The sequence below is a fragment of the Tiliqua scincoides genome, chromosome 2 (genome assembly GCF_035046505.1).
Source record: "Tiliqua scincoides isolate rTilSci1 chromosome 2, rTilSci1.hap2, whole genome shotgun sequence".
Classification (NCBI taxonomy): domain Eukaryota; kingdom Metazoa; phylum Chordata; class Lepidosauria; order Squamata; family Scincidae; genus Tiliqua; species Tiliqua scincoides.
The window spans coordinates 86550759-86574735 of record NC_089822.1 but is presented as its reverse complement, the minus strand read 5'-3'; the positions used below and the strand labels follow the sequence as shown (position 1 = coordinate 86574735).

At 45.1% G+C, this 23977-nt stretch overlaps 2 pseudogenes; both read left to right on the top strand.

Annotated features, from left to right (window-relative positions):
* The window catches only part of LOC136638566 (zinc finger protein 721-like), a 1054179-nt pseudogene that overhangs the window by 260949 nt on the left and 769253 nt on the right, over nucleotides 1-23977 (top strand).
* On the top strand, nucleotides 331-447 carry LOC136642847 (5S ribosomal RNA; annotated as a pseudogene).

Below are 23977 nucleotides of genomic sequence, written 5' to 3'. Positions count from 1 at the left end.
GAATCATGCCAGCAGACCGCATGTTCTGCCTGTATAATCTCCTTTTTGGCTGGCACAAACAAGACTAGGCCAGTGCACGTGGGCTGGCCGCTGTCAAAAGTGCATTAATGGATGTCAGACACCTGCTGGAAGAGGTGAGCCAGTGGAGATGGTTGAATGGGGTGTAGGGAGTGAATGGGCAGCATGGGGTAGTGATGGAGGAAGAGGGCGGATTAGGCCTAGGAGGGAGTAGGATCAGCAGTATCAGCACAGGCTGAATCCCAGACCTTGTTGGGTTAGCCCTTGACATTCTAATAGGCATTTTTATTTTTGTTGAAAACATGGGGAGGAAATAACAACTGTTATCCTGCACATGCCCGATCTTGTCTGATCTCGGAAGCTAAGCAGGGTCAGGCCTGGTTAGTACTTGGATGGGAGACCGCCTGGGAATACCAGGCGCTGTAGGCTTATACCATAGTCTTTCGAGACTGAAGGTTGCCAACCACAAATAACATTGGGCCATGGCTTAGCATTTATTGCAGTGGACACACATTCAGGCTAGCACTGGGGGAGACAGCATTATCGCACTTTAGCGAGCAGCATCCTCGACATACGAATGAACAACACTGGGAACCCCACTAGACAGTCTTCATTTCAGTAGTGTTTTAATTTATGAAAATCATAAACACTCTTTATAGGAAATGCAATGCAGACAGCATTGTGGATGAAATCCATACGCATGTGTCAACATGACAGGCAAATGAATTATGATATCTGGAAGAAGGCTGTTAGCATAAAGTATTTATGGAATATGGTGTGTTTTAATTATGGTGTGTGATTCACGTTGAAAAATTTTTTTTTTAAAGAAAAGAAACAGATTGCAGCAGTGTATGAATATCTATGCAGAAACAATTCCGTGGGATTTTAATGGATCTTACACCCAGGTAAGTGCGCACAGGATCATAGGTTGAATCTTTGGGCAGTTGAACAGAGAGGACACCGGTACTTCTCTTTTCACATTTTTGCAGAACGCTAGAAATCCAAGAAGAACAAATGAGTAGGAATCTAACGAACTAGAAAATGACATTATCAGATTCAAAACGTGACTAATTTACCCAATTCAAATCTCGTTGAAGAAATCCTTCATAATCCTTATGTTGGTGATTGATTGCTGGTGGCTATTTTGAACATGTGTATTTATTTGTGTTTATATTTTTATTTTAGATGTACAGTTGTTATTTTTAATACTGCGTTGTAAGCCACTTCAGAAGAACATAAGAACAGCCCCGCTGGATCAGGCCATAGGCCCATCTAGTCCAGCTTCCTGTATCTCACAGCGACCCACCAAATGCCCCAGGGAGCACACAGGACAACAAGAGACCTGCATCCTGGTGCCCTCCCTTGCACCTGGCATTCTGACATAGCCCATTTCTAAAATCAGGAGGCTGCACATACACATTATGGCTGGTAACCCATGATGGATTTTTCCTCCAGAAATTTTGCCATCACAACATCCTGTGGCAAAGAGTTCCACAGATACTCCACAGTTCCACAGTGTCTACTCCACTACACGCTGAGGAAAGGGCTTCGGTGGAACTCCTTGCCGCAGGATGTGGTGCTGGCGTCTAGCCTAGACGCCTTTAAAAGGGGATTGGACAAGTTTCTGGAGGAAAAATCCATTACGGGGTACAAGCCATGATGTGTATGCGCAACCTCCTGATTTTAGAAATGGGTTATGTCAGAATGCCAGATGCAAGGGAGGGCACCAGGATGAGGTCTCTTGTTATCTGGTGTGCTCCCTGGGGCATTTGGTGGGCCGCTGTGAGATACAGGAAGCTGGACTAGATGGGCCTATGGCCTGATCCAGTGGGGCTGTTCTTATGTTCTTATGGTGCCCTTTGGGAGCAAAATCGAATAAATAGATTAAATAAATAAATAATCACCACTAAAGCCGACAACACTTTTCTTTGTTTGATGGCAGAACACTAATTTAGTGCTTCTTGTGAACATTGGGTGTTGAAGGTTTCTCAGTTGTAGGTCATATGCAGCTCCTTTTTGTGGGGTCTCAAAATTGGTCAATCTAGATCGGTAATGTCTATGCTGACTTGTAGGGGCATGCCAGGGTTTCAGGCAGAGGTCTCTTTCAGGCATAGGTCTCTTTCTCTACATTCCAAGCATGAGCTCAGTTATAGTCCTTTGCCTACTTGGAAATTCAATTCCTGAAATAAGATTATGTGGAGGTGCAGGGTGCAGTTCTTTCAGCTGTAATTCACACACCCATCTTTGATGGCCCATTATCCAAAATGTCCCCAGAAGTCTGAAATGTCACTTTCCAGAAGCCATTTGGTTCCTTTGTGCACTCATGTCACCATGGCAGCTCATACAGCCCAACCCTATTCCCCACTAGCCCATAGTTGGTGCCAGAATGCATGCTGCATGCTATGGTGGGGGAGAGGGGGACTTCCAGAAGGCCCTGAAAAGTAAACATTATACTTCAATGGTGGGTCTCCAATGAGACTCCAATGGGTCTCCTCATGGCCAGCTATTAAGCAGGTGTATCAATGGAGCCTCTTTTCTAAAGCATGAATTTGAGAATAAATGACATGTTTGTGATCAATACTGTGTAGGTAGATGTTGTTCTTTCCATATCATGATGAGGTCTGTATGATTATATTGCTCATAATACAGGAAGACATTACAGGTCCAGCCTATTTATACACTGAATTTTTATACACAGATTTGACTCAACACGAATGGCCCCTGCAAATGAGAAGGAATGTGCTGATCCCTGGAGAAGGGGAAAATGCACCCCTTTAAAATCAGTTTAAAAAACTGAACAGTGCTTTAACAACAGCCTCCTTAATAAGAGAGAGAGAGGGCAGCTGGCTGACAATCCATCAATCCTTCTCTCTCCAACAGACCCCTCCCTTCCTCCTGAAAGAAAGGTGATAGCTTTGCAATGGTGAAGGGAGGGGCTGAGTGTAAACTCTCAGCTGTTTGGAAGCTCTTAGAAGAGGACTGATTGATGAATTTTCTTCTTAATGACTCTTATCTTAGAGTCAAAAGGCCAGCAAGGCTGTTTTTAAATCAGCGGAGCAAAGAAACTTTGTTTTTTAAATTGATTTGCTATAGTGAGCAACGGAAGCCAAGCAAATTATATTTGGAACGGAACCCACGCAAATAATGAGGCTCAACCTGTGCACTGAAATCCTATTCACCCTTACTAGGGATTAGCAGCACAATTCTAAGCATGTCTTCTTGGAAGTCTGATTGAATTCTATGGGACTTATTCACAAGAAAGTCTGTATAGGATTGAAACCTTAGAACCCAGTCCTGTCGTACATCGGCCCAGAGTGTGCAGCACCACTGACAGAGCTCATGCTATATGCTGTTGGCTGTCTGGAGACCAGATAACACAGAAGAGGTAAGCTGCCTGGCGCCCAGTGGGACTCCAGTGGGACCCCAGAGGGAACTCAGAGGGCAGGGCAAGGCCAGGCCAGGCCAGGCCAGGCCGGGAAGGGCAGATAGGATCTCAGTGTGTATGGCTGCCACCATGATCCTGAACTTACCCCAGCCTGACCCAGCCCCCACCCTCTTCCTTCCACCTCCCACCCCCATTAGCAATTTACTGGCAATGATAGTGGACTGAGGAGGGCACCTACACACAGTTTCTAGGCCTTTGCATCAGTGTGCCATGTGCCACAGAATAGCAGACCACTCTGTCAGCCCTGGACTTAGAGTGGCAGATCACAAGGTTTGCCACCAGAAGGCCTGCCTAGGATTGGGCCAGAAGGCCTATTAAACTCAATGTGACGTACTTCTGAGTAGATATGTTGTATTGGAATCCAGGAAGATCTGGGAGGAGGTAGAATGTGGTGTCTGCAGTGGCCCCTTTAAGAGTTAAGGCCTGGGCTTTCAGCAAAGGGTGAGCTGCACAGCTGCAGCCACTAGAGGTAATGAGGTACCTAAGGATATAAAGAGCACCTGAGGCAGGAAGAGTTTGTGGGTTGTAGGAGTGCAGGTTGGAGAGGATGGATGGACTCTGGCATGGCAACTGGCTGATTTACCTGGAATCTGACCTTTTGATTATCTGGCTCCCTGACTAATGGACTACTCGAGCAGGCTGTGGAGAGCTGGGGTGTGCTGCTATACCTGGAAGGACTGCTGCCTTAGGAACTGGGTCCCTGCAGTTTGAACAGGCAAGCTACCCTGGTGCTGGAGTCTAGCAGTACCACAGTAGAGAGCTGGTGCCATTGCTGGTGGAACGAAAGGGGAGCTAATTAGCTTAGAGTGGGCATAAGTTCCCTAAGTGAGGCTTGGATTGGGAATCTGGCAGAACACACGTATAGGCTTGCCCTGTTAATTACCTTCCAACATGCCTTTAGCACATTCAGTAACTGCTGCTTTCTTTTCTGCTGAATGCACTCTTTACCTGTCCTCAGAACCTACAGCCATTTGAACATATCTCATTTGGAGCTGACTTCCTCACAGATGCATGCAGGCCTCAAGTCTTAGATATTTTTTTTTGTCTTTTCAATAATGACTTCTGATTGACATAATGGTTGTCCTTATCCCCACAACTATTTAATCCTCACATAAATTTCACAGTGGAAACATAATCTTGCTTCGAAGCGAGCAGTCCCTACTCCTCAACCGCATTGATTAAGACTTGAGTTGCAGCAAATATTAGCTTTGCACTCCAGCTCTAAGAGGTTTAATGTCTGTGTCCCAATTATCACCCTTTTACTCATGCCAACTAGCACCCAACGCTTTGAGTGCCTCGACGAAGTTCCCTGGTCTTGTTGCATGAATGTTAATAACCGTGCAGCTGCTTAAAGTTTGTATGTTTAGCTGCTCGTATATCATGAATAAGAGCTCAGTTGACAGCTGCCTTCAATTCCTTTTTAATACCGTACCACACAGCAATAAAGTCATAATGGGCTCATTAGTGAATCCATGTAGCCTTTGGATAATGAGGAGGAACCCACCATAATCCTTACACAAGGATGAAAAATCCTAGAAAGAACTGATAATTTGGCGGAAACCAATGGGAGTTGCTTTCAAGTAGATAGTGCTTGAGACATAAGTGGATACTGGCAGAAGAAGGGAGGGCTGGAAAGTGAAATAATTCCCTGATTCAGGAGGAGATATTGGCTTAGGGAGCATTCTAGTAGAAAGGTGGATCAGTGGGGGAACTGGGCCAATCAAAGGAGAAACTCTGCCCTTGCCAATAATATTGAGAGCGGTGATGGGGACGAGGCTTGCAACATAGTGCAAGCATATACATTGCTGACTGGCTTGCTTGTCCCTGGCAACTATAAGAACATAAGAACAGCCCCACTGGATCAGGCCATAGGCCCATCTAGTCCAGCTTCCTGTATCTCACAGCGGCCCACCAAATGCCCCAGGGAGCACACCAGATAACAAGAGACCTCATCCTGGTGCACTCCCTAGATATATTTACATGTCTTTACTGAGCTACATCCTGTGTACCATCACCTCCCAGTAGGGATGAGCTTCCTGCTTTCCCCCATCCCATTCACCTGGCTGTGGATGGTGCCTGCCACAGAACCACCTCACTGGCCACTGTTGCTAGCAGCAACCTACTGGACTGTACTTCCTTCTGGTTTTTACATGATTGATTGCGCTTCCGGGGCAAGATACTTAGGACTTGCCTCTTGTTCTTGACCTTTGATCACAACTTAGCTCAGGAATCTCATTAACTCGGGACATACCTTAACGATCTCCAGAACTACAATATAAACAACTAACTTCTAGAACAGCATGGGACTTGAAACCCTGTCTGAGCCATGTTTACTTGGAAGTAAAATCCACCCTGTTCAGTGGAGTTTACTTCTGAGCAAGTGGGACTTCAGACTGGAGCCACTGTGCACAGCAAACACTAGGTGGTATTGTGGTCTTTATATTTCCTTTTGGGCTTCAGAGATATATTGTACTCACCACATTTTATTCATGTGCATGTATTTCAAAAATAGATATGGAGCCTCCGAAGTTATTTAAATCATAGCTTGCGGCAGATGGTTTATGTAAAGAGGGAGGAAAGCTGCTTATCACTGTTATCTTGCCACTTGGCAGACTGGGATGGTTGGTGAGCAAGTTGTCATTTTTCCTGCCATCGATCTCCAGGGCACAAATAATCAGCTTAGGAGCCTCAAAGCTTTTGGGAGCACCATGAAGGTGGAACCTGACCGTGAAAATTCAGATGATCTGTGGCAAACACAGTATTTGTCAAAAATGGGTAGGATACTCTGATGCTTATGGGTGCAGCTGGCCAATTTATTGGAGCAGAAAGTGGTATATTGAAAAAGAAAAACCTCTTTGCTCTTACTATGAAATGGTCAGAGGTTATATGGTTGAGTGAATTCAACATGAACATAAGGGAGAGGTCGGCCAAAATACACATGGGAGTCAAGGTAAGGTAGCCAATTTATTTCCATTAGATTTGGTCATGCCCTCTGAGATGGAGGCTGCGGCGCCAAAATATTAGGCAAGGTAAATTTTGTGGGAAACGTCTTTTCCTATTTCAGAAGGGGAACGGAAAAGGGTATCATTTGATGGGAGAAGGATACATAGCACACTTCACAGGCAGGTCTAAGATATGTAAGAATTATACCTACCATTATGATCGCCAAAAACCAGAAGTGATGTTTTTAGGCCTTTTGAGGGCTGGAGAGGCTGCATGAAGCTTCCCTGACTCAAGTAACCCTTTTGAGACCTCTAGAAGGCTTAACCAGCCTTCTAAGGCTTCTAAGTCCCTTTAAGTCCTTCTTTAAATGAGCCTGTGTAGAAGGAAAAGAAAAAGGCGGGGGAGAGGGTCTCAGTGCCACCCCCCCTGCTGGGTGGTGCCCAGGGGTGTTTGGCCACTGACCCTCCTCCCCAGGTATGCCAGTGGGACAGAGCAGGTCTGGGAGGGAGCAGGAAGGGTGGGGCAGAGTCAAAACTGGTATGTTTTGTATTTTGTCAAAATACAACTGGTATGGTTGTATTTTTACTGTACATCATAATTAAATGTTGATAAATGTTATCAACACAGACCAAAAATTCAGACGCACACCTGAACATACATTGCTTTTTAAATGAAGAGATATGTACCTCTGGCAGGTATACAAAAGTTAATATGTAGGTCTAGTTACATTTTATCAGGAGGCATTCCATGTGTAGACCGGTGACAAGCAGAGCTGCGATATAGGTAGTTGTGCATCATCATCTCATGGCTTACATTGCATTCTCTTCCCAACCTGACCAAATGCTGGTTAAGTGCTCCTCAGCTAAAACATTATAAGATAATTTATCTTGGCATTCTGTGGGTGACCCTTGTCCAGACACTACTTGAGGCATGAATGATTTGTTCATATTGTATGGTACCCTAAACCTAACTGAGAAAAGGTATGCAATCCTATGGGGGCTTATTCAAAAGGCAGTCTCATTGAGTTTAATGGGACTTACTCCTAGGTAAGAGTATATAGGCTATACTATAGTAAGAGTATATAGGCTCCTAGGTAAGAGTATATAGCCCTAGGCTGCAATCCTATCCACACTTTCCTGAGAATAAGGCCCATTGACTTTAATGGCTCTTACTTCTGAGTGGATAGGCATAGGATTGGGCTCTTCATGGCCTGAAATATATATTTAAAAATATGTGAAATGCGCTTTTTGACAAAACCACAAGATGAGGAGGATTATGTAGCTAACTGAGGATATATTGTCTAGGAACTTCTTGAGGAGGCTGGAAATATAGAGCAAGTGGAGATTATCCACATTTTTTGCTGGTGCATTGGGGAGAATTTATAGTATTATCCATTTATTTCTTGACCTACTTTAGTGGCTCAGAAACTGTATATCCATGACGGGTTCCTGTATGGGTGGTAACATCTTGTCTCTGTGCCTGGCAGCATTAGAGGTTGGCTAGGGAGGAGTCCGGCCGAGAGCCCACGTGGCTGACATCTGAAGCCTGTTGCTGACCCCTGTACCTGGTGACAGCGGCAGCATTAGTCAGCTGAAAAAATTTGCGCTGCTGCTGCTTTCCTGGGAATCCCTATTGCCCAGTGCCACTAGAGACCCCAGGGACTTTACCATGGGAGAAGGCCCCCATTGACCCATGATGAAGGTGGTAGAAAGAGCTGTATGGCAGAGTATGTGGTACTTATACAGCAGCTCTTGCCCTCTCCATAAGCTAATGTGCTTTCTTCCAAGGCGCCTATCACAGGAGGATTTGGTAGAAAGGCTGTTGACAACCTGTGGGATTTGGGGCGCAATCCTAACTTGCTCTGGAACAGGCAAGCCAGGAGGCTTGCGCTTTATCCAGTGCAGGATTGTGTCCAGCAGTTTGACTAAGTTTGATACACATTTACTCCGAACTAAATTGAATTGGAATGTCCTATCCTGGGTGAGCAATGGAATGTGGCGCTTAAGAATATACAGGCAATAGCTAGAGATCTTAAATTACGCCTAATACAGCAAAAAATACTCTTTAGAATATATTGGACACCACAGAGGCTACTCCTTAAAGGACTTAGCAAGGAATCTAGATGTTGGAGATGCTCGAGTTTGAATGCTACACTTACACATATGATGTGGTCATGGTCCTGTTATTGTAAGCTTTTGGGATGAAATAATTAATATTATAAAGATAGGGCTACAGCAACCTTTAATTTTTACGGATATGTATGTAATTCTTAATTATCTACCCGTAGACCCACACCTGGACAATTGAAATGGACTCTCTGTGCCCTCACGGTAGCAAAAAGACTTATATTACTTCACTGGAAGGAGAGATGCCCACGTACATATGCCCAATGGATGAACGATATTTTACATTTATCAGTATTCAAGTGACTGGCCTGCATGTGGATTTATTTGAGGATATCTGGAGGCCATTCCTTGATATAATAAGCCGCTTGAAGTGTTGATATATAGATACTCTGGTCATGTATATGTATAAATATTTTTCCCTTTTTCTAACAAAAAAAGTAATTCATAAGCACGTATCGATGTTATACTCTCTTTTTCTTTTTGTTTTGTTGTATTTATGTAATACAATAAAATTTAAGGGGGAAAAAAAAAGGATTGTGTCCAGCAGCAGCTTAGTCAGAGGCAAGGGAAACTTTTCCTCTTGCCCGTGGGTAAGGGCTGCTCACCACAATGGGTCTCCTTGGACTTGCACCACCTCCTGAGGTGGCAGAAGTCTGAGGAGAGCGGAGTGGCTTGAAGCCAACAGGGGTTGGGATCCAGTATAACTGCTGGATCCCAACCCCACCTCTGGCTCCCTGCCCACCCCGGGGCCTCCCATCACCCATTGCCTTCTCTCTCCCAGGAATGCCTCCCTCTCTCCTCCTCCCCACCCCCAATGCCTACCTTTCGTCCTTGCGTCAGCTCATCCGAGGCGACGCAAGGAACCGGGGGACGCTGGCGCAGAGGCTTCCGTTAGCCTTCGCAGGCTGGTGCTTCTCGTAGCGCTGGCCTGGCTTCCTTCTGAGGAAGCGCAAATGTGCTTTATGGGCTGGCATAGGGCACAGTTAGGATTGCGCCCCAAGGCTCTCAACCAAGAGGCTCATGTGGCTTTCTCTCAAACTCCCAAACTCTCCCTAGGTTTGGGAGTACTTGGCTGCACCTAGTATGGGGGGGGGGTAATGTCCATGGTCTGGGGGTGGGCTTGTTGCAAGGTCAAAAGCAAAGTCCAAAAGCAAACTCAGTAGGCAAGAGTGGTGATCGTCTGCAAGCTTTATTTCATTGCCCAGCAACTGGCTTCTCCGGGACTCCTTGTCCAAAGCAAAGAGAGAGAGCCATTTTCCCAGTCTGACCCTCCTGCTTATATTCTATTCTGGCTCCTTTGTTTGAGGAGTCTTATACTTCTCATTGGCTGGGGTCTGACATCAGAGATGGGGGCTTTCTCAGGGTTGGCCACAGATAACTTTACAAGCATTTGATTGGTTGGTTTCAAGTTCCAAAAAAGGCAAAAATGTACATTGAGACATATACAGTGTAAAGATTCCAACAACCACTAGGTGGCACTGTTTACTCAATTATTACAGAACTGGGTTTTTGGTATGTCTGGTGCTTATCTTTGACCTTGGCAGAGCCACCAGTGCTATCTCTCTAAATTCCTGTCTTTGTTCTTCCCAGACACCATGGGGCTCTGTGCCAACATTGCTTAAACCAAGTCCTCTCTATTCCATGTTGTGATTCTCTATATGTGATCTGTTACTTTGATGTATAGTGGTGTAAACATATTTATTTAATACAAGACAAACTAAACTCTTATTGTACAAAAGGATTTTAAGGGACCTTTCTAATTTATTTTAACTAAATCCAGCCCCTTCTGCCAGCTGTTAGCTCAGACAGAGGCTTTCATGATGTTTTGGCTTAATCAGGGGGTTTTCTCATAGATGTTGTTTCTATTATCTTCTGTCTAGCTGGTATTTGCAGGTGTCTGTATCTTAGAGAACTCTATTTTTAATTAGCAACAGATAAACTGTCCTTGCCAAGGCATTTCTATCTAATGTTTCTAGTTTTTCCACTAAAATGTTGCAAGTTGTGTGTCTTCTCAGCCTCATATTCTGTTTTCCCCGCATTCTGGTGTCAAGACAGATAAAACCCTCATCTCAGTGTTACAAGTGCACTCTGCTTCCTGGCTACCCCCTCTTGCTTCCCTGCATAATGTTGCTAAAAGTTTATCTGAGAGCTACTAATTCCTGCTAAAAAGTCTCTGGGATGCTTACTCCCTTGTTCACATTAAAAGTATCAAACAGGACTTTGAGTCTTTCAAGGTCTTACAGAGAAGTCTTATCTGTGAGATGTTGTTTTCCCCAAATTCCAGAGTCTTCCTGTAAGTTGTCTCCCTGTCAGACCCTTGGTTTGGCTAGAAATAGCTTTTTTCACCTTTTTATGTATTTTTATGCTTCTACTAAACTTTCAAACTCATTTTAATGTTATTACATCCCATATATGTGTTAGTTACACTCTAGAGACTATAATTATTAAAATATTGAAGAACATGCAAACATTGGCACTTCTATGATCTGGTGTAAATAACTCTCTCAGTGTTCATAACACTGTCCTTCTGAAACTTAAATGTTTTAAAAATCCAAAAATCCCTTTTTTCCAAGGGTATTCATCTGTTCAGTTTAGTTTTCACACAGAAGCAAACAGGCAGTGAGCTAAAAATGGAATTTCCCCCCTAAATACAAGCATTGTTCTGAGTTATCTCTTTGCCATGAAACTTTGGTATATTAGCCCCTCCCAGTTTTTATTCAAGACTGTATTTTGGTTTAAATGGGAACTAATAAAATAATAGGTTTGAATCTGGGAGAAAGCCTTTTCTTGCCATGGCTTTCATGGTTCTCTGTTTAGAAGCAAACCTGAAGGTGGAATTTGCCTCCCTGTTCAGAGACAGTGCCTTATCTGATGCTTTGGCAGTTTGCCCAGAGACATTCCTTGAGACTATTTTTAAACTGCCACTGTTTGCAATTTGCAGTTTCAGGCCTGCTTCAGACAAACACAGTGATTTTAGATCCTAAGCATGTGTACATTTTCCCTATAGCTGTAAACACCTATAGCATAGCATAAGCACTATTAACATAAGTAAACATTTGGCTTGTTAGCCTAAGTGGCTTTCATGGCCTTGCCTCAGGCTTAGGACTGGCCTTTGTCCAAGCCTTTCCCCACCTGGTGCCACCATGGATTGACATGCAGAAATTAATGAGGTAAACCTTCTTCAACCATTTTCTCTCCCCTTCAGGATAAAGATATCAGGTTGAACCAAGAGGCACAAGATCTCTAACATGGCTGACCAGGCACTACACATGCCCCCAAACACTTTCTGCCATGCCCATGGCCCTCTGCTCGAAGGCTCCGGGTGTCCCCCTCCTCCTTGCCCCACAGATCCCTTAGCTCCTTTTTGCCGCCTTGACAGTGTCATCAGTCTAACTTGCCACCCCATGACAGGTCAAACTTTACTAATACTACTTCTAACTGCTGCTACTACTACCAGCAACAACAACAATGCAAAAACAAGACAAGTCCTGCCTACAGGTTTACAACCAGAAGACCTTACCATGTAAGTTTCTCCTTCCCTGCTTTGAATCCCAGATGATATCTTAGGGCCCAATCCAATTTCCAGCACTAGTGCAGCAGCACGGCAGCCCCAAGATAAAGGAACAAATGTTCTCTAACCTTGAGGAGGCCTCTGTCAGCCCAATCCTGAGCTGCCTGGGTTGCAGCAGTGTTGAAAATGGTGGCGGCGGCGGCCGCCGCATCCTGCGCACTCTGGGTAGTTACTGGTAAAGTGAGTAGCCCTGCAATAGGCTACTTGATTCACTGCCAACCAAAAGTTCAGCGGTGAATCAAGAACCTCAGTGTTGGGTGGTGAGCCCATGGAGGCTCTGGATCTGGAGCAAAGCTCCACTGGTACTACCTCCCACCCCCAGCATGCCTCCTCCCCACCCTCTCCCTGCCCTCCGTCCACCTCCCCCCTCCCCAGAACGCCTCCTCCCTGCTTCCCTCCACACTTCTACTTACCTCTCAGCTTCTCGGCAGTCCGTGCGACCACTGAGTGACGGAGCTCTGGTGGCCACCCAGCAGTAGCCCAGCGCTGGCCAGGAAGCTCATGCAATTAAAGTTGCTCATGCCCACCAATGCATCCCTTCAAAATGGTATAGGATAGGGCAGTGGTTTTCAAACTGGGGCGTTGCAACGCCCCAGCCTGAAGGCCCTGGCCTTCCCCCTTTAAGGGACAGGGCAGCGAGGAGGCAGTGATGCGATCCCCAGGATCACATCACTCAGGGGGCTGCAGGGACTGGGATGCACTCACCAGTCCCTGCAGCAGCCACCCTGGGGTGTGGGGAGCCCTGCGCGAGCGTCTGCAGGGCTCCCCAGGTTGCAGAAAGTGAAAGTGGTGCTCCATGCACCCCTGGACGGCTGCTGCAGGTGAGTGCATCCCAGTCCCTGCAGCCCCCTGAGCAACACGATCCTAGGGATCACGTCACTGCTCCCCCTGCTCCCGCAAGAACTTACAGCAGTGCAAACTCTCCATGAAAGTTTGAAAACCGCTGGGATAGGGTGAAGGTTTTTCAAGGAAAGGGCAAGAAATGGATGAAAACATCTTGTACATGAATAACTATGTGCCAGTGTTTTTTTTGCCAATTACGGATGATGGCATTAAGTAAGATATTGTGGTGCTTTGATGATTTGACAGTAACAGCAATTAAACAATAAAGGAACCGTTTGTCTTGGAAAAACACACATAATTTTGGAAGCAACACAATGAAAAACACTTTTTAAAAAGACACCTCTGTAATCTGCAGCTATTTTTCTTCTTAGTCTTCCAGGAATACTGTTTTGTTGAACTGTGGGGTGGATTCCTGAGGCTGCGTATTCTTTGTGCTTTACTAGTTGCTGTCTCCACAAATAAAGGAAATGAGGTTTGAGAACAGAAGTATCACAACAGTGAAAGACAATAGCAATGGTTTGCAAACTTTCTCATGTCAGAAAACTCTTTCACATTGACTTCTCTGCCAGTAACAGACCTGCCCCACTAGGCGCCCTGGGGCAAAGGTGCGCAATGATGCCACACCCTGCATCACGTCGCCCTCCCTGCTTACCCAGCGCCACAGAACCTTGTGTGACGTTCTGAATGACTGGGAAAGCATTCTGAGGCTTCCCCGTGGTTTTAAACAGTACTTCTGGGAAACCAGAAGTACTGTTAAGATCACGTCGGAAGCCTCAGGAGGCTTCTCGCATGGTCTGGAGTGCCACACGGATGCAGTATTTGGGGCCTATGGCCTGATCCAGTGGGGCTGTTCTTATGTTCTTATGCATTTGCCCCCCCTGCCCCCTCCAGGCCTGCCACTGTTCTCTGCACTCCACATCTACCATAGAAGCCTAACACAGTACAGTAGATCCTTGGGATGTCTTAGGGCACACAGTTCACAGACGGTTCTAGGCCAGGCCCACTGCACTGCATGAACTGAGGGCGCATTTAGAACATACACCCAACTTAGAACCCATTTTAGAACACAGCATCCTTTAGCTATCCATTGTAAGGGAAGATAGGGCTTCTGAGAGCTGCCAGTGGGCCCAGGACAAGATGGCTGATTGCCTTGCCAGTGCATTGAGTAATAGAAGTGCATTGAAAGTCGATTAAAGCTGTAGTGAAAACACAGCCCTGATGATAAAAGACCAGGGTTTGAGTTGGTTCACAAAGTCTTATCACCATCACACGATGACCACAAGTTCAGTGGTGAGTTTCATGTGTGAATGAACCACTCTGAAGCAAACACCACCGATGGGACTTCCATATTACTTCACTTCATCTCAGACCCAACGTTTTTAACAGTGCCAGTGTATGTATACTCAGCTGCCAGTCATCTAAGCCCTATTCAGACCGTCAGAGTGTGTTCATTGAACATGTGGAGTAGGCTCCGGCCCTCTCATTCAATCTCTGAACTGTGTAAGTTCAGCAGAGCTCTGTTTGTCCTTCCCATTCAGGGTGCTGGGTCAGTAAGCACCACCGTTGCTTCCCTCCCCCAGACACACAGGTTCAAGTGACAGTGTGAATAGCGTTGTAGTGTTGATTTATCCTGCACTATACATGCATGTGTGAACCAGCCTATTGCAAGCGGAAGTATTTGCTCAAATGGAACACCTCAACTGGCTTTTAAAATTGCAGTTCTATGGAAGTTAGAGACGGAGAGCACGTTCCAGATGATTTATTTGAATCCCAGGATTATTTCCTTGCATATATTTGATTCATAATACAGAGTTTTAAGGGAAATCTATTTTGAATGAAAAAGAAACTGCAGAGTCAACTAAACAAAAAACAACACCTTTTAATGTTCATATCAATATTCACCATAGCCTCTTTTCAAGTCTGCAGAGCCAGCAAATGGAGAGAAAGTGGGGTAAGTTCAAAAGATCACTTTATGCTTCTTTATATATACACACAAAAACCTCTAAAAGGAATTGTGCCTATCTGTTCAAGGTAACTATGGCAACCGCTATAGTTTAGGACTCATCTATACAAATATTCTTATTCAGCTAATATGCAATTTGCACGGTAGCTTTAACAAACATATTTATTTAATTTTCCACCCAAATGAAGTGTGTAGAAAAGACCTTTAAAAATTCAAACGTCAATTTCCTGTAAGATTTCCTTCTGCTGAAAAGATTCCAGGTTGCAAGCAATGCAAATTAATATCAGGATGCTCTCTCTCTCTCTCTCTCTCTCTCTCTCTCTCTCTCTGTTCATGTGTGTGCCTGCATACATGTCTGCATATATACGCAGCTCAAGTACATATTGCTAGGATTCAGAATGGAATTGCTCTCCTTCTGATCCAGAAGCTCTTATCTAGGCTTAAGCATGCTTGTATTTAACTGTATTTTTATACCAATATCACATATGATTCTGCTTTAGGGCAGATAACAGCAGCTCTTTAAATATTTCTTGAACATTCTATTAAACAGCTACAACCATGATATCTAATCCTGCCTCCTCCCCTCAGTTGGCATGATCCTGTCCACCATGCGTTCAGTGTAGCTTCAAGCAGCAATCCAGAAAACAAAATTCATAGAGAAGCAAGTTCTCTGGAACACACTACAAATATGTATAGGATTGCATTATTACAGTCCAATCCTATGCATATGGGAACATGCTACTGCGAAACAACTCCTCTTCTAGTCAGCGGGGTTTACTCCCCAGGTAAATGTGCATAGAATTGCAGCCTTACAGCCCAATCCTATCTCCTGCCATCATGTTGAGGCTGTACCAATGGAGTATGTGCTGCATGCTATGGTTGGACAGGGGGGTGACTAACAGCTTGCAAGATGTAAGCACAAATATTTTACTCACTTCCTGGCGGGCTGCCCAATCAAATATGGGTCTCCTTGAGCCTGTGCTAGAAATTTTGCTGCTGCAAATCCAAGGAGAGCAAGAGGGCATATCAGGTTGGAAAATGGGGGATAGGATCCAGTGAAAGTTGCTGCCACCAATCCACCCTTCTGGCCCTTGACACACACCCTGGTTCTTTCCCCTTTCTGCCCCATTACTCCCCTGTTCTTCCTCTCCATGCCCATGAACAACCCCCCTACCTGCATTCACCTTCAGTAGGACTGAGCCACAAGTCACTGGAGGAGTGTAACCCACATGGCTCCTCCAGCCCACCCTTTGGACCTCGATGGACAGATTTGGTACCCAATTAATAATAGCCTTTGGGCAGAATAGCTTCTGCAGACATTAGAATCCACATCCAGGACATGGCTGTCTGAGAATGGTGGTTTTCAAACCAACAAAGGACAAAAGCTGCTTGCAAAGGTATACTGCAGTGATGTTTAGCTTGCCCAGGAGCTTCTGGGGAGTTTAAAGCGTCCAAAAATACAAAAAAAAAAAATAGGCAAAAGGGGGGAGTATTCACCACAAGTAGTAAAAACTGATGTTTTTGAAAGTAAGGTTGTCGAGCTGTTGATTTTGTTCCTTGAATTGTCATAGTAGCTCGACAAGTACATACTATTTTTCAGAGCTGAGTAACTCAGGTTCTGTGTGCTTGCCTGGCCAGTCATATCTATTCGAGATTCACTTGTATCTTCCTTACTCTCCCTGTCACAATAAAAGTTTCTGAGTCATGGAAGCCTGGTCTTGGAGTTGTCACGTTGAGGGAAAGTGGGAAATCCAGCCCCACTACAGCCTCCTCGCCAACACGCACCTGCCCAGCACATTTGTGTCTCTTCCTCTTCTTGAGAAATCGCAATATATCCGAGGATGAGGATCAACTGGGGAACAAATGAAACCTCAGGAAAGAACATCTGAGGACCATTAACAATGCATTACAAGCCATTCATTTCAGTCACATTGCTTGCAGTTGCAAATGGGGAAAAGGGAAGGCCCCTGGGCCAATCCCCTAATTACTTCAAAACATGAAGTCAATATGAAGGCATTGTTCTTATTTTTTGCCCTCAGAGAACAGACTCCTTTTATTATATCCTGATATAGAGAGTGAGAGCTGCTGGTATTTATCATGCCAGGGCCAATGACAGAAAACCTAAGTGTGATCTGCATGTCAGTGCATTCAAGTGGTATTCAGCACCCTGGAAGGTCTCCTCAGGGTAATCTAAACCAAAAATAATATGCGATTTGGTCCTCAGAAACTGCATTGTCTCTCTGGTTCTATTGGTAATGATCTGATGTCAATTAAAATGTCCATGAGTTACATTTCAGTCTGGCAGGATTCTGTAGAAACTTATGGATTCAGGAAACCAGGGCTAATCTGGAGCATTATGCCTGATCTCATCTGATCTTGGAAGCTAAGCAGGGTCAGGCCTGGTTAGTACTTGGATGGGAGACCGCCTGGGAATACCGGGTGCTGTAGGCTTATACCATAGGCTTTCCAGACTGAAGGTTGCCAACCATAGGCACTTTGGGTAAAACGTCCAAATGACCTCCAGGGCTGCTAGATCTTCAACAGAAGGTGATGCCTGTCCTTTAAAACTCTGTGGCCCAGAAAAGGGATATCAGTAAGCAAGTTAAAGAGCAGTGATGTGAATGTTAAGATTATAGATATGCTTTGGGGCGAGGGGGGGGGGGTTTCCAGACATTTCAATAAGCCAATTATTGCTGCGAGAATGTGTGAAAATGTGATACAGGTCTATGTGATGATGCATGGGTCCTAAAAGGGTAGATCATTGTCCTACTAATTATAACTCTGGAGGAACTGAATGACAGCCCCATCCTGAGCTGTCCGATGTGCAGGGCTGCCGCAGTGCCAAAAATGGCTGCCGCGGTATCTAGCGGGCACCGGGCAGCCTGCGACAGCTCCTTAGGGGAAGGGGACTTTCATCCCCTTCCTCTGGGTAAAGGAAGTAACCCCGCAATGGGGCTACTCAATTCTGTGCCTGCTCTTGAGCTGATGCAGAAGCAAGTAGTCCCATGTTTGGCTACGAGGACTCAGGATCTGGTGGAGCTGAGCTCTACTAGTCCTGCCCCCTCTTGCTCCACTCCCTCCCTCCATTATACCTCCTCCCCACTCTCCAGAATGACCACACTCACCTCTCTACTGCCTGGTGTTTTGAGCGAGCCACTAGGCAGTGGACCGTGGGCCCAGCGCCGGAGCTGGTCCAGCGCAGGCTTGCACTGGGCTAGCTCTGGTACTGGGCCTGCAGTAATGGTTGCAGATGTGCTTTATGAAAGCCGGTGCGGGAAAAACAGGATCAGGCCCTTACAGCCCAATCTGACTAACTTTTCAGTGCGGATGCAGCTGTGCCAATGGGGCACGCACTGCATCATGTGGGGGAGGGGGAACTGTCACAAAGGCCTCTTCAAGGTTTGTTCCATTACCTTAGGGCTGCATCAGTGCTGGAAAGTTGGATAGGATCAGGTTGTTCATGTTATTGAAAGACAAAAGGCTACAATCCTATCCACACTTACCTGAGAGTTAAGTCCTATTGAGTATAATGAGACTTACTTCTAAGTAGACATGCATATGCTTGGGCTTAAAGTGAATTCAAGACAACAGTTCTGGGCTGAGATGTCTCCCCCCCCCCCCCAATGAATAAAGAGTCAAATGAAACCTACTTACACAGGTGATTCCCTTGTGAAACCTTCCTTGCACTGCTTTCTGCCAAGCTAGCAAGCACAGCCTTCTCTTGTCTCATGGATTTACTTCCCATTTCTTTTCAATAGGAAGCCCAAATCAGTTAAAAAAAAGTTATAGAATGAAGTTTAAAGATGCTTTCTGAAGATAGCAGTACTCCAAGTATAATTGAGGGGACTTAGAGCAATCAATTCTGATTTTGTCACTGCAACTGGACAAGTGCACGGTCTTCAGCAAGTTACTTAACTCACCCCATTGTTCTGAAAATGATTCCTTTTTTTTAATTCTTGAAAAAGATTTAAAAAAAACAAAACACCCTTTCTTTTTTGAAAGCAAGTGTAATTGTCCAGCAAGAAGAGTCTGTTGTCAGATGCATTTAGCTTGCATCTGCTAGCAAAGATCACTCAGCATCCGTAGTGATAGGCAGAGATGGCGTTCCTGTGTTCATAACATCTTTCAGATTAACCTGCCATCTCAAAAGGAGATGCATCTAGAAACCTGATGTCAGTTTTTGAACGCAGGGTTTTGTTTTGTTTTTTTAAAGTGGGCTGACATATTTCTTCTCCAAAACTTTCATTTATCAACCATGATAAATGGTTTCATTTATCAACCTTTGGGTTGGGGGAGAATCAAGTAGCCCCATTGTGGGGCTACTTGCTTTACCCAGGGGAAGGGGATGAAAGTCCTCTTCTCCCAAGGAGCCGGCGGCAGCTGCCCGAAATGTGCTGGATGCGGTGGTAGCCATTTTCGACACCGCTGCAGCCCCGCGCCCTGGGCAGCTCAAGATTGAGCTGCCCGTCCTCTAGGCAACGTCCAAGCCTTCAGCCCTGAAGTTTCCAATTCAGTTCCCAGAATCCCTGACAGAGAGATACTATTTATGCAGGGATCACACTGACTGAAGGGCACTATAAATGAGGCCCATGGAAAGGGGGTCCAAAGCTGCTTTCAAAACAAGACAAAAATTTGCAGATGAAAACTATATTATCATTATATAAATACCTCTTAACTTAAAGAGTGAATTTAAATTCACTGATATGGCAGGTTTTGTCCTATTTAGGTGGTTGTTGTTTTACTTACCATGGGTAATGTAACTGGAGTACACTGAAATGCCCAAAGCCAGACTGAATAAATAAAAGCACATATCGCTGTGCAATTCCTGTTATAGATAATTAAAGTATGCAGTTGTAGTAAAAATAGTGAAAAAACCCTGCATCCCACCACCTCTTGTTCCAAAGAAAGAGAGACTTGGTGAATTGCAGAGCAATCCTGGTTATGTCTGCACAGAAGCTAGACCTCTTGATTTCAATGCCATTTCCTCCCAGGAAAGTATTAGAAGATTGCAGCCTCTGTCTTGCTAGCTACTCAGCACAGGTATTGCTTTGCTGAGATCCAGGACGTGAGCCATTTGCTGTCAATTCTAATATCAGACTTCCTAAGAGACCAGGAAGTTCAGATGCCCTGGAAGTGTGTTAAGAGGGATTGTATTAGAATAATTCTCCGCACCGCAAGGTTAAACACTTCCCCATCAAGCTCAAAGCAATTAGGGAATATATACATATAAATATATAAATCGACTCTAACAAGTCATGGGGGAGGGGGAGGGCCAGCTCTGCTGAATTACTGTCTTGCTTTAAGTGCCCCTAGATGCAGACACCTATAAATGACATTCCTCTCTCGGTAAGCACCTGTTCCTGGTAGAAACAAGAGTTATATTGATTAGCTGCAATTTATCTTCTCCCAGGATTTTGCTCCTGACAGTGTGAGAAGATTAATTGGAATTAATGGCATTTGCACAGCTAATTAAAGTCACTCTTGCTAAAGTCAAATCAATTCCTTTAATCAGGGAAGTGACAGACTCTTGCTTACTTGCTACAGCCTGCATGTAAATGCATTCTGGCTGAATAAGCATCTCAACAATCATTTGTGATTGGATACACTAACTGCTTAGGTTACTTGGTAATTTCCCTGATATTTAAAGAGCACAATTCACAGCAGAATAACACTGTCCCTGATGATACAATAAGAAGATTCAGAGAGAGAGAGAGAGAGAGTTTATCTGCTTTCTATTCTCCAAGTAACCCTCCCCCCCAACTTATCAGAAAGTATGCTGTAGAGACCAGAGTGCTGGAATCAAAACTGGACAGAACTGGACTCCAATATTTATTTGGCCACGGAGCTCAGTGGGTAACTGCTGGTCCATCACTATTTGTCAGCCAGCCTACCTCGCAGGATTGTTATGAGAATTTAATTGAATGGTTAAAACTATGTACAACCCACTGAAGGCCTTGGAAGAAAGGTGGGCTGAAAATGGAATAAGCTTTTCCAAAGTTGGCATCCTTCAGTCTCGGAAGACTATGGTATTGCGCTCTGAATGGTGGTTCTGGAACAGAGTGTCCTCTCCAGTGCGCGAAACCTGGGTAAAGTAGATATGGAGGTTAGACTGTTTCCCATGCAGCAAATCCCCCCTCTCCACGTCGCTGAAATGGTCCAATGGAAAGGCAGAGGCCAATACGGTTGGTTCCAGCGGCATCGCAGGAGTTGCCAGAACGTGACTGTGTTCAGCCATGAACTGCCTCAGGGACTGCGGCTCCGGATTTTGCCTCGAGGTTGACTCCTGAAGCCTTTTCCATAACTGGATGAAGCCCCAAGGCAGTGGAGGTTTGGGATCAGAGTTTTCCTTCTCTCAGATGAGCTGCCTTCCCAGGCTAACGAGTCCCATTTACCCTGTGGCTGTTTAGTCGCCTCTTACGACAAGTGCAGCCAAACTGAGGGCCTATTCTTATCCAAAAGATGCTAAAATTAATGCAGGCTGCAATCCTATATTCACTGAGAGAAAGCCCCATTTAATATGTACTATGCAGGCTGCAATCCTATACTCCTGGGAGGCAGCCCCACTTAAGCCATTTCTGCCCGATGTTACATATATGCAGCAGGGACCAAATGTGTACAGCGACTGATTCCCAAAAGCAAGTCACACAGTCAGGAGGGATATACAGGAGCTGACGCATCTGAGAAAGTAGAGCAAAAGTTGTTGGTTTAAAATGCCCAGACAGACCTGCACAATCCAGTGCTTTAGTGTGAATCAGCGTGTAGGCCTGTGAGCACGTGCATGTTTTGGAAAAAGGGCCGCTGCAGTGCATGGCTCATTTATCTTCCTCATCAATGCTCAGCTCTTTTCCTTGCGGAGAGCTTGACTGGTCAGCTTTGTCCTCCCACTGCTTGTCCAGCTCATTAATTTTGTTTTTCATGGTCTTCTAGGTCAGGACAGTTTTGTACTGAAGCGCTTCCAAAGCTGTACATTAAGAACCAGGTTTTGAGTTCTTGGGCAAGTAAGGCTTCCTTTGCAAGGTAGGGAGTTAGTGTGGGTTTTTGTTTTTTTTTAAACTTTCTGCTTACCCAAAGCACCATGCCAGGTGATCATAATGTCCATTTCCATAAACCTTTATTAGCATTAAAACAGTAAATAGCAATAGCAGTAGCCAGCACAGTGGCTATGTTGCTGAAAGAGAAAGTCGCAACAGGGAACTGGTAAGGGAACTGGTAAGGGAAGAAGGGGGGGAAACAAGGCAGGGAGTAGGATTGGGGTAGGGGTTTTAGCTTGGCAACTGCGGAAAGAAATTCTGCATTGGTAATGGCCACAGAATTGTCACTCAGGAGGACAAGTAAAGGATCAGTAGAAGTACCCGAGAGAAGACAGCAAGGGTTTCAAATGTATGTCTCGAAGAGATTGGTGAGCCGGGCAACAGAGTAGTATGTGGTCCACTGTGTGATCATAATGTTACGATCGGTGAACAGAAATGTTTAGGGTCATGTCAGTTAACAGGGAAATTTGGAACTTGGAAGTGCTTTAGTTCTCTTTGAATTGTACGGACACAGTAATGTCTGCATAACGGCATTTTGTTGGTGTTGCAACAATGCTTGGGGCACCTTCCCAGATCACCTCTTTTCTTCCTTCAAGTCCCTCCTCAAGACCCAGCTCCTACTCACCACTTTAAGAAGTGGGGCACAAGCATACAGCAATATGTGCACGACAGTATTTATTTACTCCCTTCACAAGGGAGTGTAACCCTATTCAGGGCACAGCAGTAGTTCAATACTTGCATTGTGGATTTCTGGACCAGGAGGCTCTCTGTCTTATCCTAACTTAATTTCAGAATTGTTTTTTCTTACATCCAGCTCCCAGGTATTTTCAGGCAGAAGTCCAGGATCTCAACTGTCCCTTCAGAATCAGGGAGGAAAGAACTGTTTGTCATCAGCGTCCTGGTGTCACCCCACCCCAAATCTCCATATGACCTATCCCAGCTGCTTCATATCAATGTAAAACAGTAAGGGGTATAGAACTGAACCTTGAAGCACCCCTCATCTCAAAGGCCAGGGTGCTGAGTTGATATTCTCAGCACTACATTCTGGAACCTGTCAGCCAACAAGGAGTGGAACCACCCCAAATTGTGCCTTACAATTAAATAAATCGAGACTGGAGTGCCTCTAAGCACCGACTTGGCCAACCAATCCAGGAGGACACCACGGTCGATGATGTGAAAAGCTGCCCAGCAGAACAAACAAGGATGCAGTCCCCTCTGTTCAGTGCCCAGAGCAGGTCATCCATTGAGGTAATCAAGGCTCTCTCAATTCTAATCCCCAGCCTGAAGCCAGAATGAAATAGAAATAGGTAATCAGCCTCCTCCTTTGCATGTTATCTTCCTGTTTACCCTCCCTTCACTCTCCTCTCTCTGTCATTTCCTTCATGTGCATTTCTATGGTGTGGGAGCTCCTTTTTTAGATTATGAAGGGCAAGGATGGTCTACAGCAGCAGCAGCAGCAACAACATCAACAGTCATAAAATGATACCAGGAGACAAGGTGAGCAAATGAGAAGGACCAGTGACTGTTCTTGTAAAGAACAACTGCTGACTTCTCTGGATTGCACCCTCCCTATTTGTGGGCAATTCAATGGGCAAGTATAGGCCCTCTCTCACTGCCCAGAGAGAAAGGTTGAGTGGGCAGAGAAAGGAGCAGTCACCCTTTCACTTGCTCAGTCACTCACCTGTGAGTTGTCTTTCTGAGTGAAGTAAAACCTGAGCTGATTTTAATCTTGACCAGCTGATCTTGAGGAAGTGGGGTCTTAGCAGCTGCCTGATTATGCCAGTCATTGGCACTGACCCTGAGGAGATCTGTCATTCCATTACTCACTTTTGATAAACGGTGTTCTCATGGAATTTTGCATGGTTTATACCCTCCCCTTATCTGCAACCTCCATCTGATGTCCTCTGCAAGGGGACAGCAAATGAACTGAATGACTGTAAGATTGTAAGAAATTAATGCATATGCCTAACCATGTGCTGGGGTATCCTGGACCTACCTATATATGGCAATGTTCAAATGGGAATCAGAAGTCTGAGG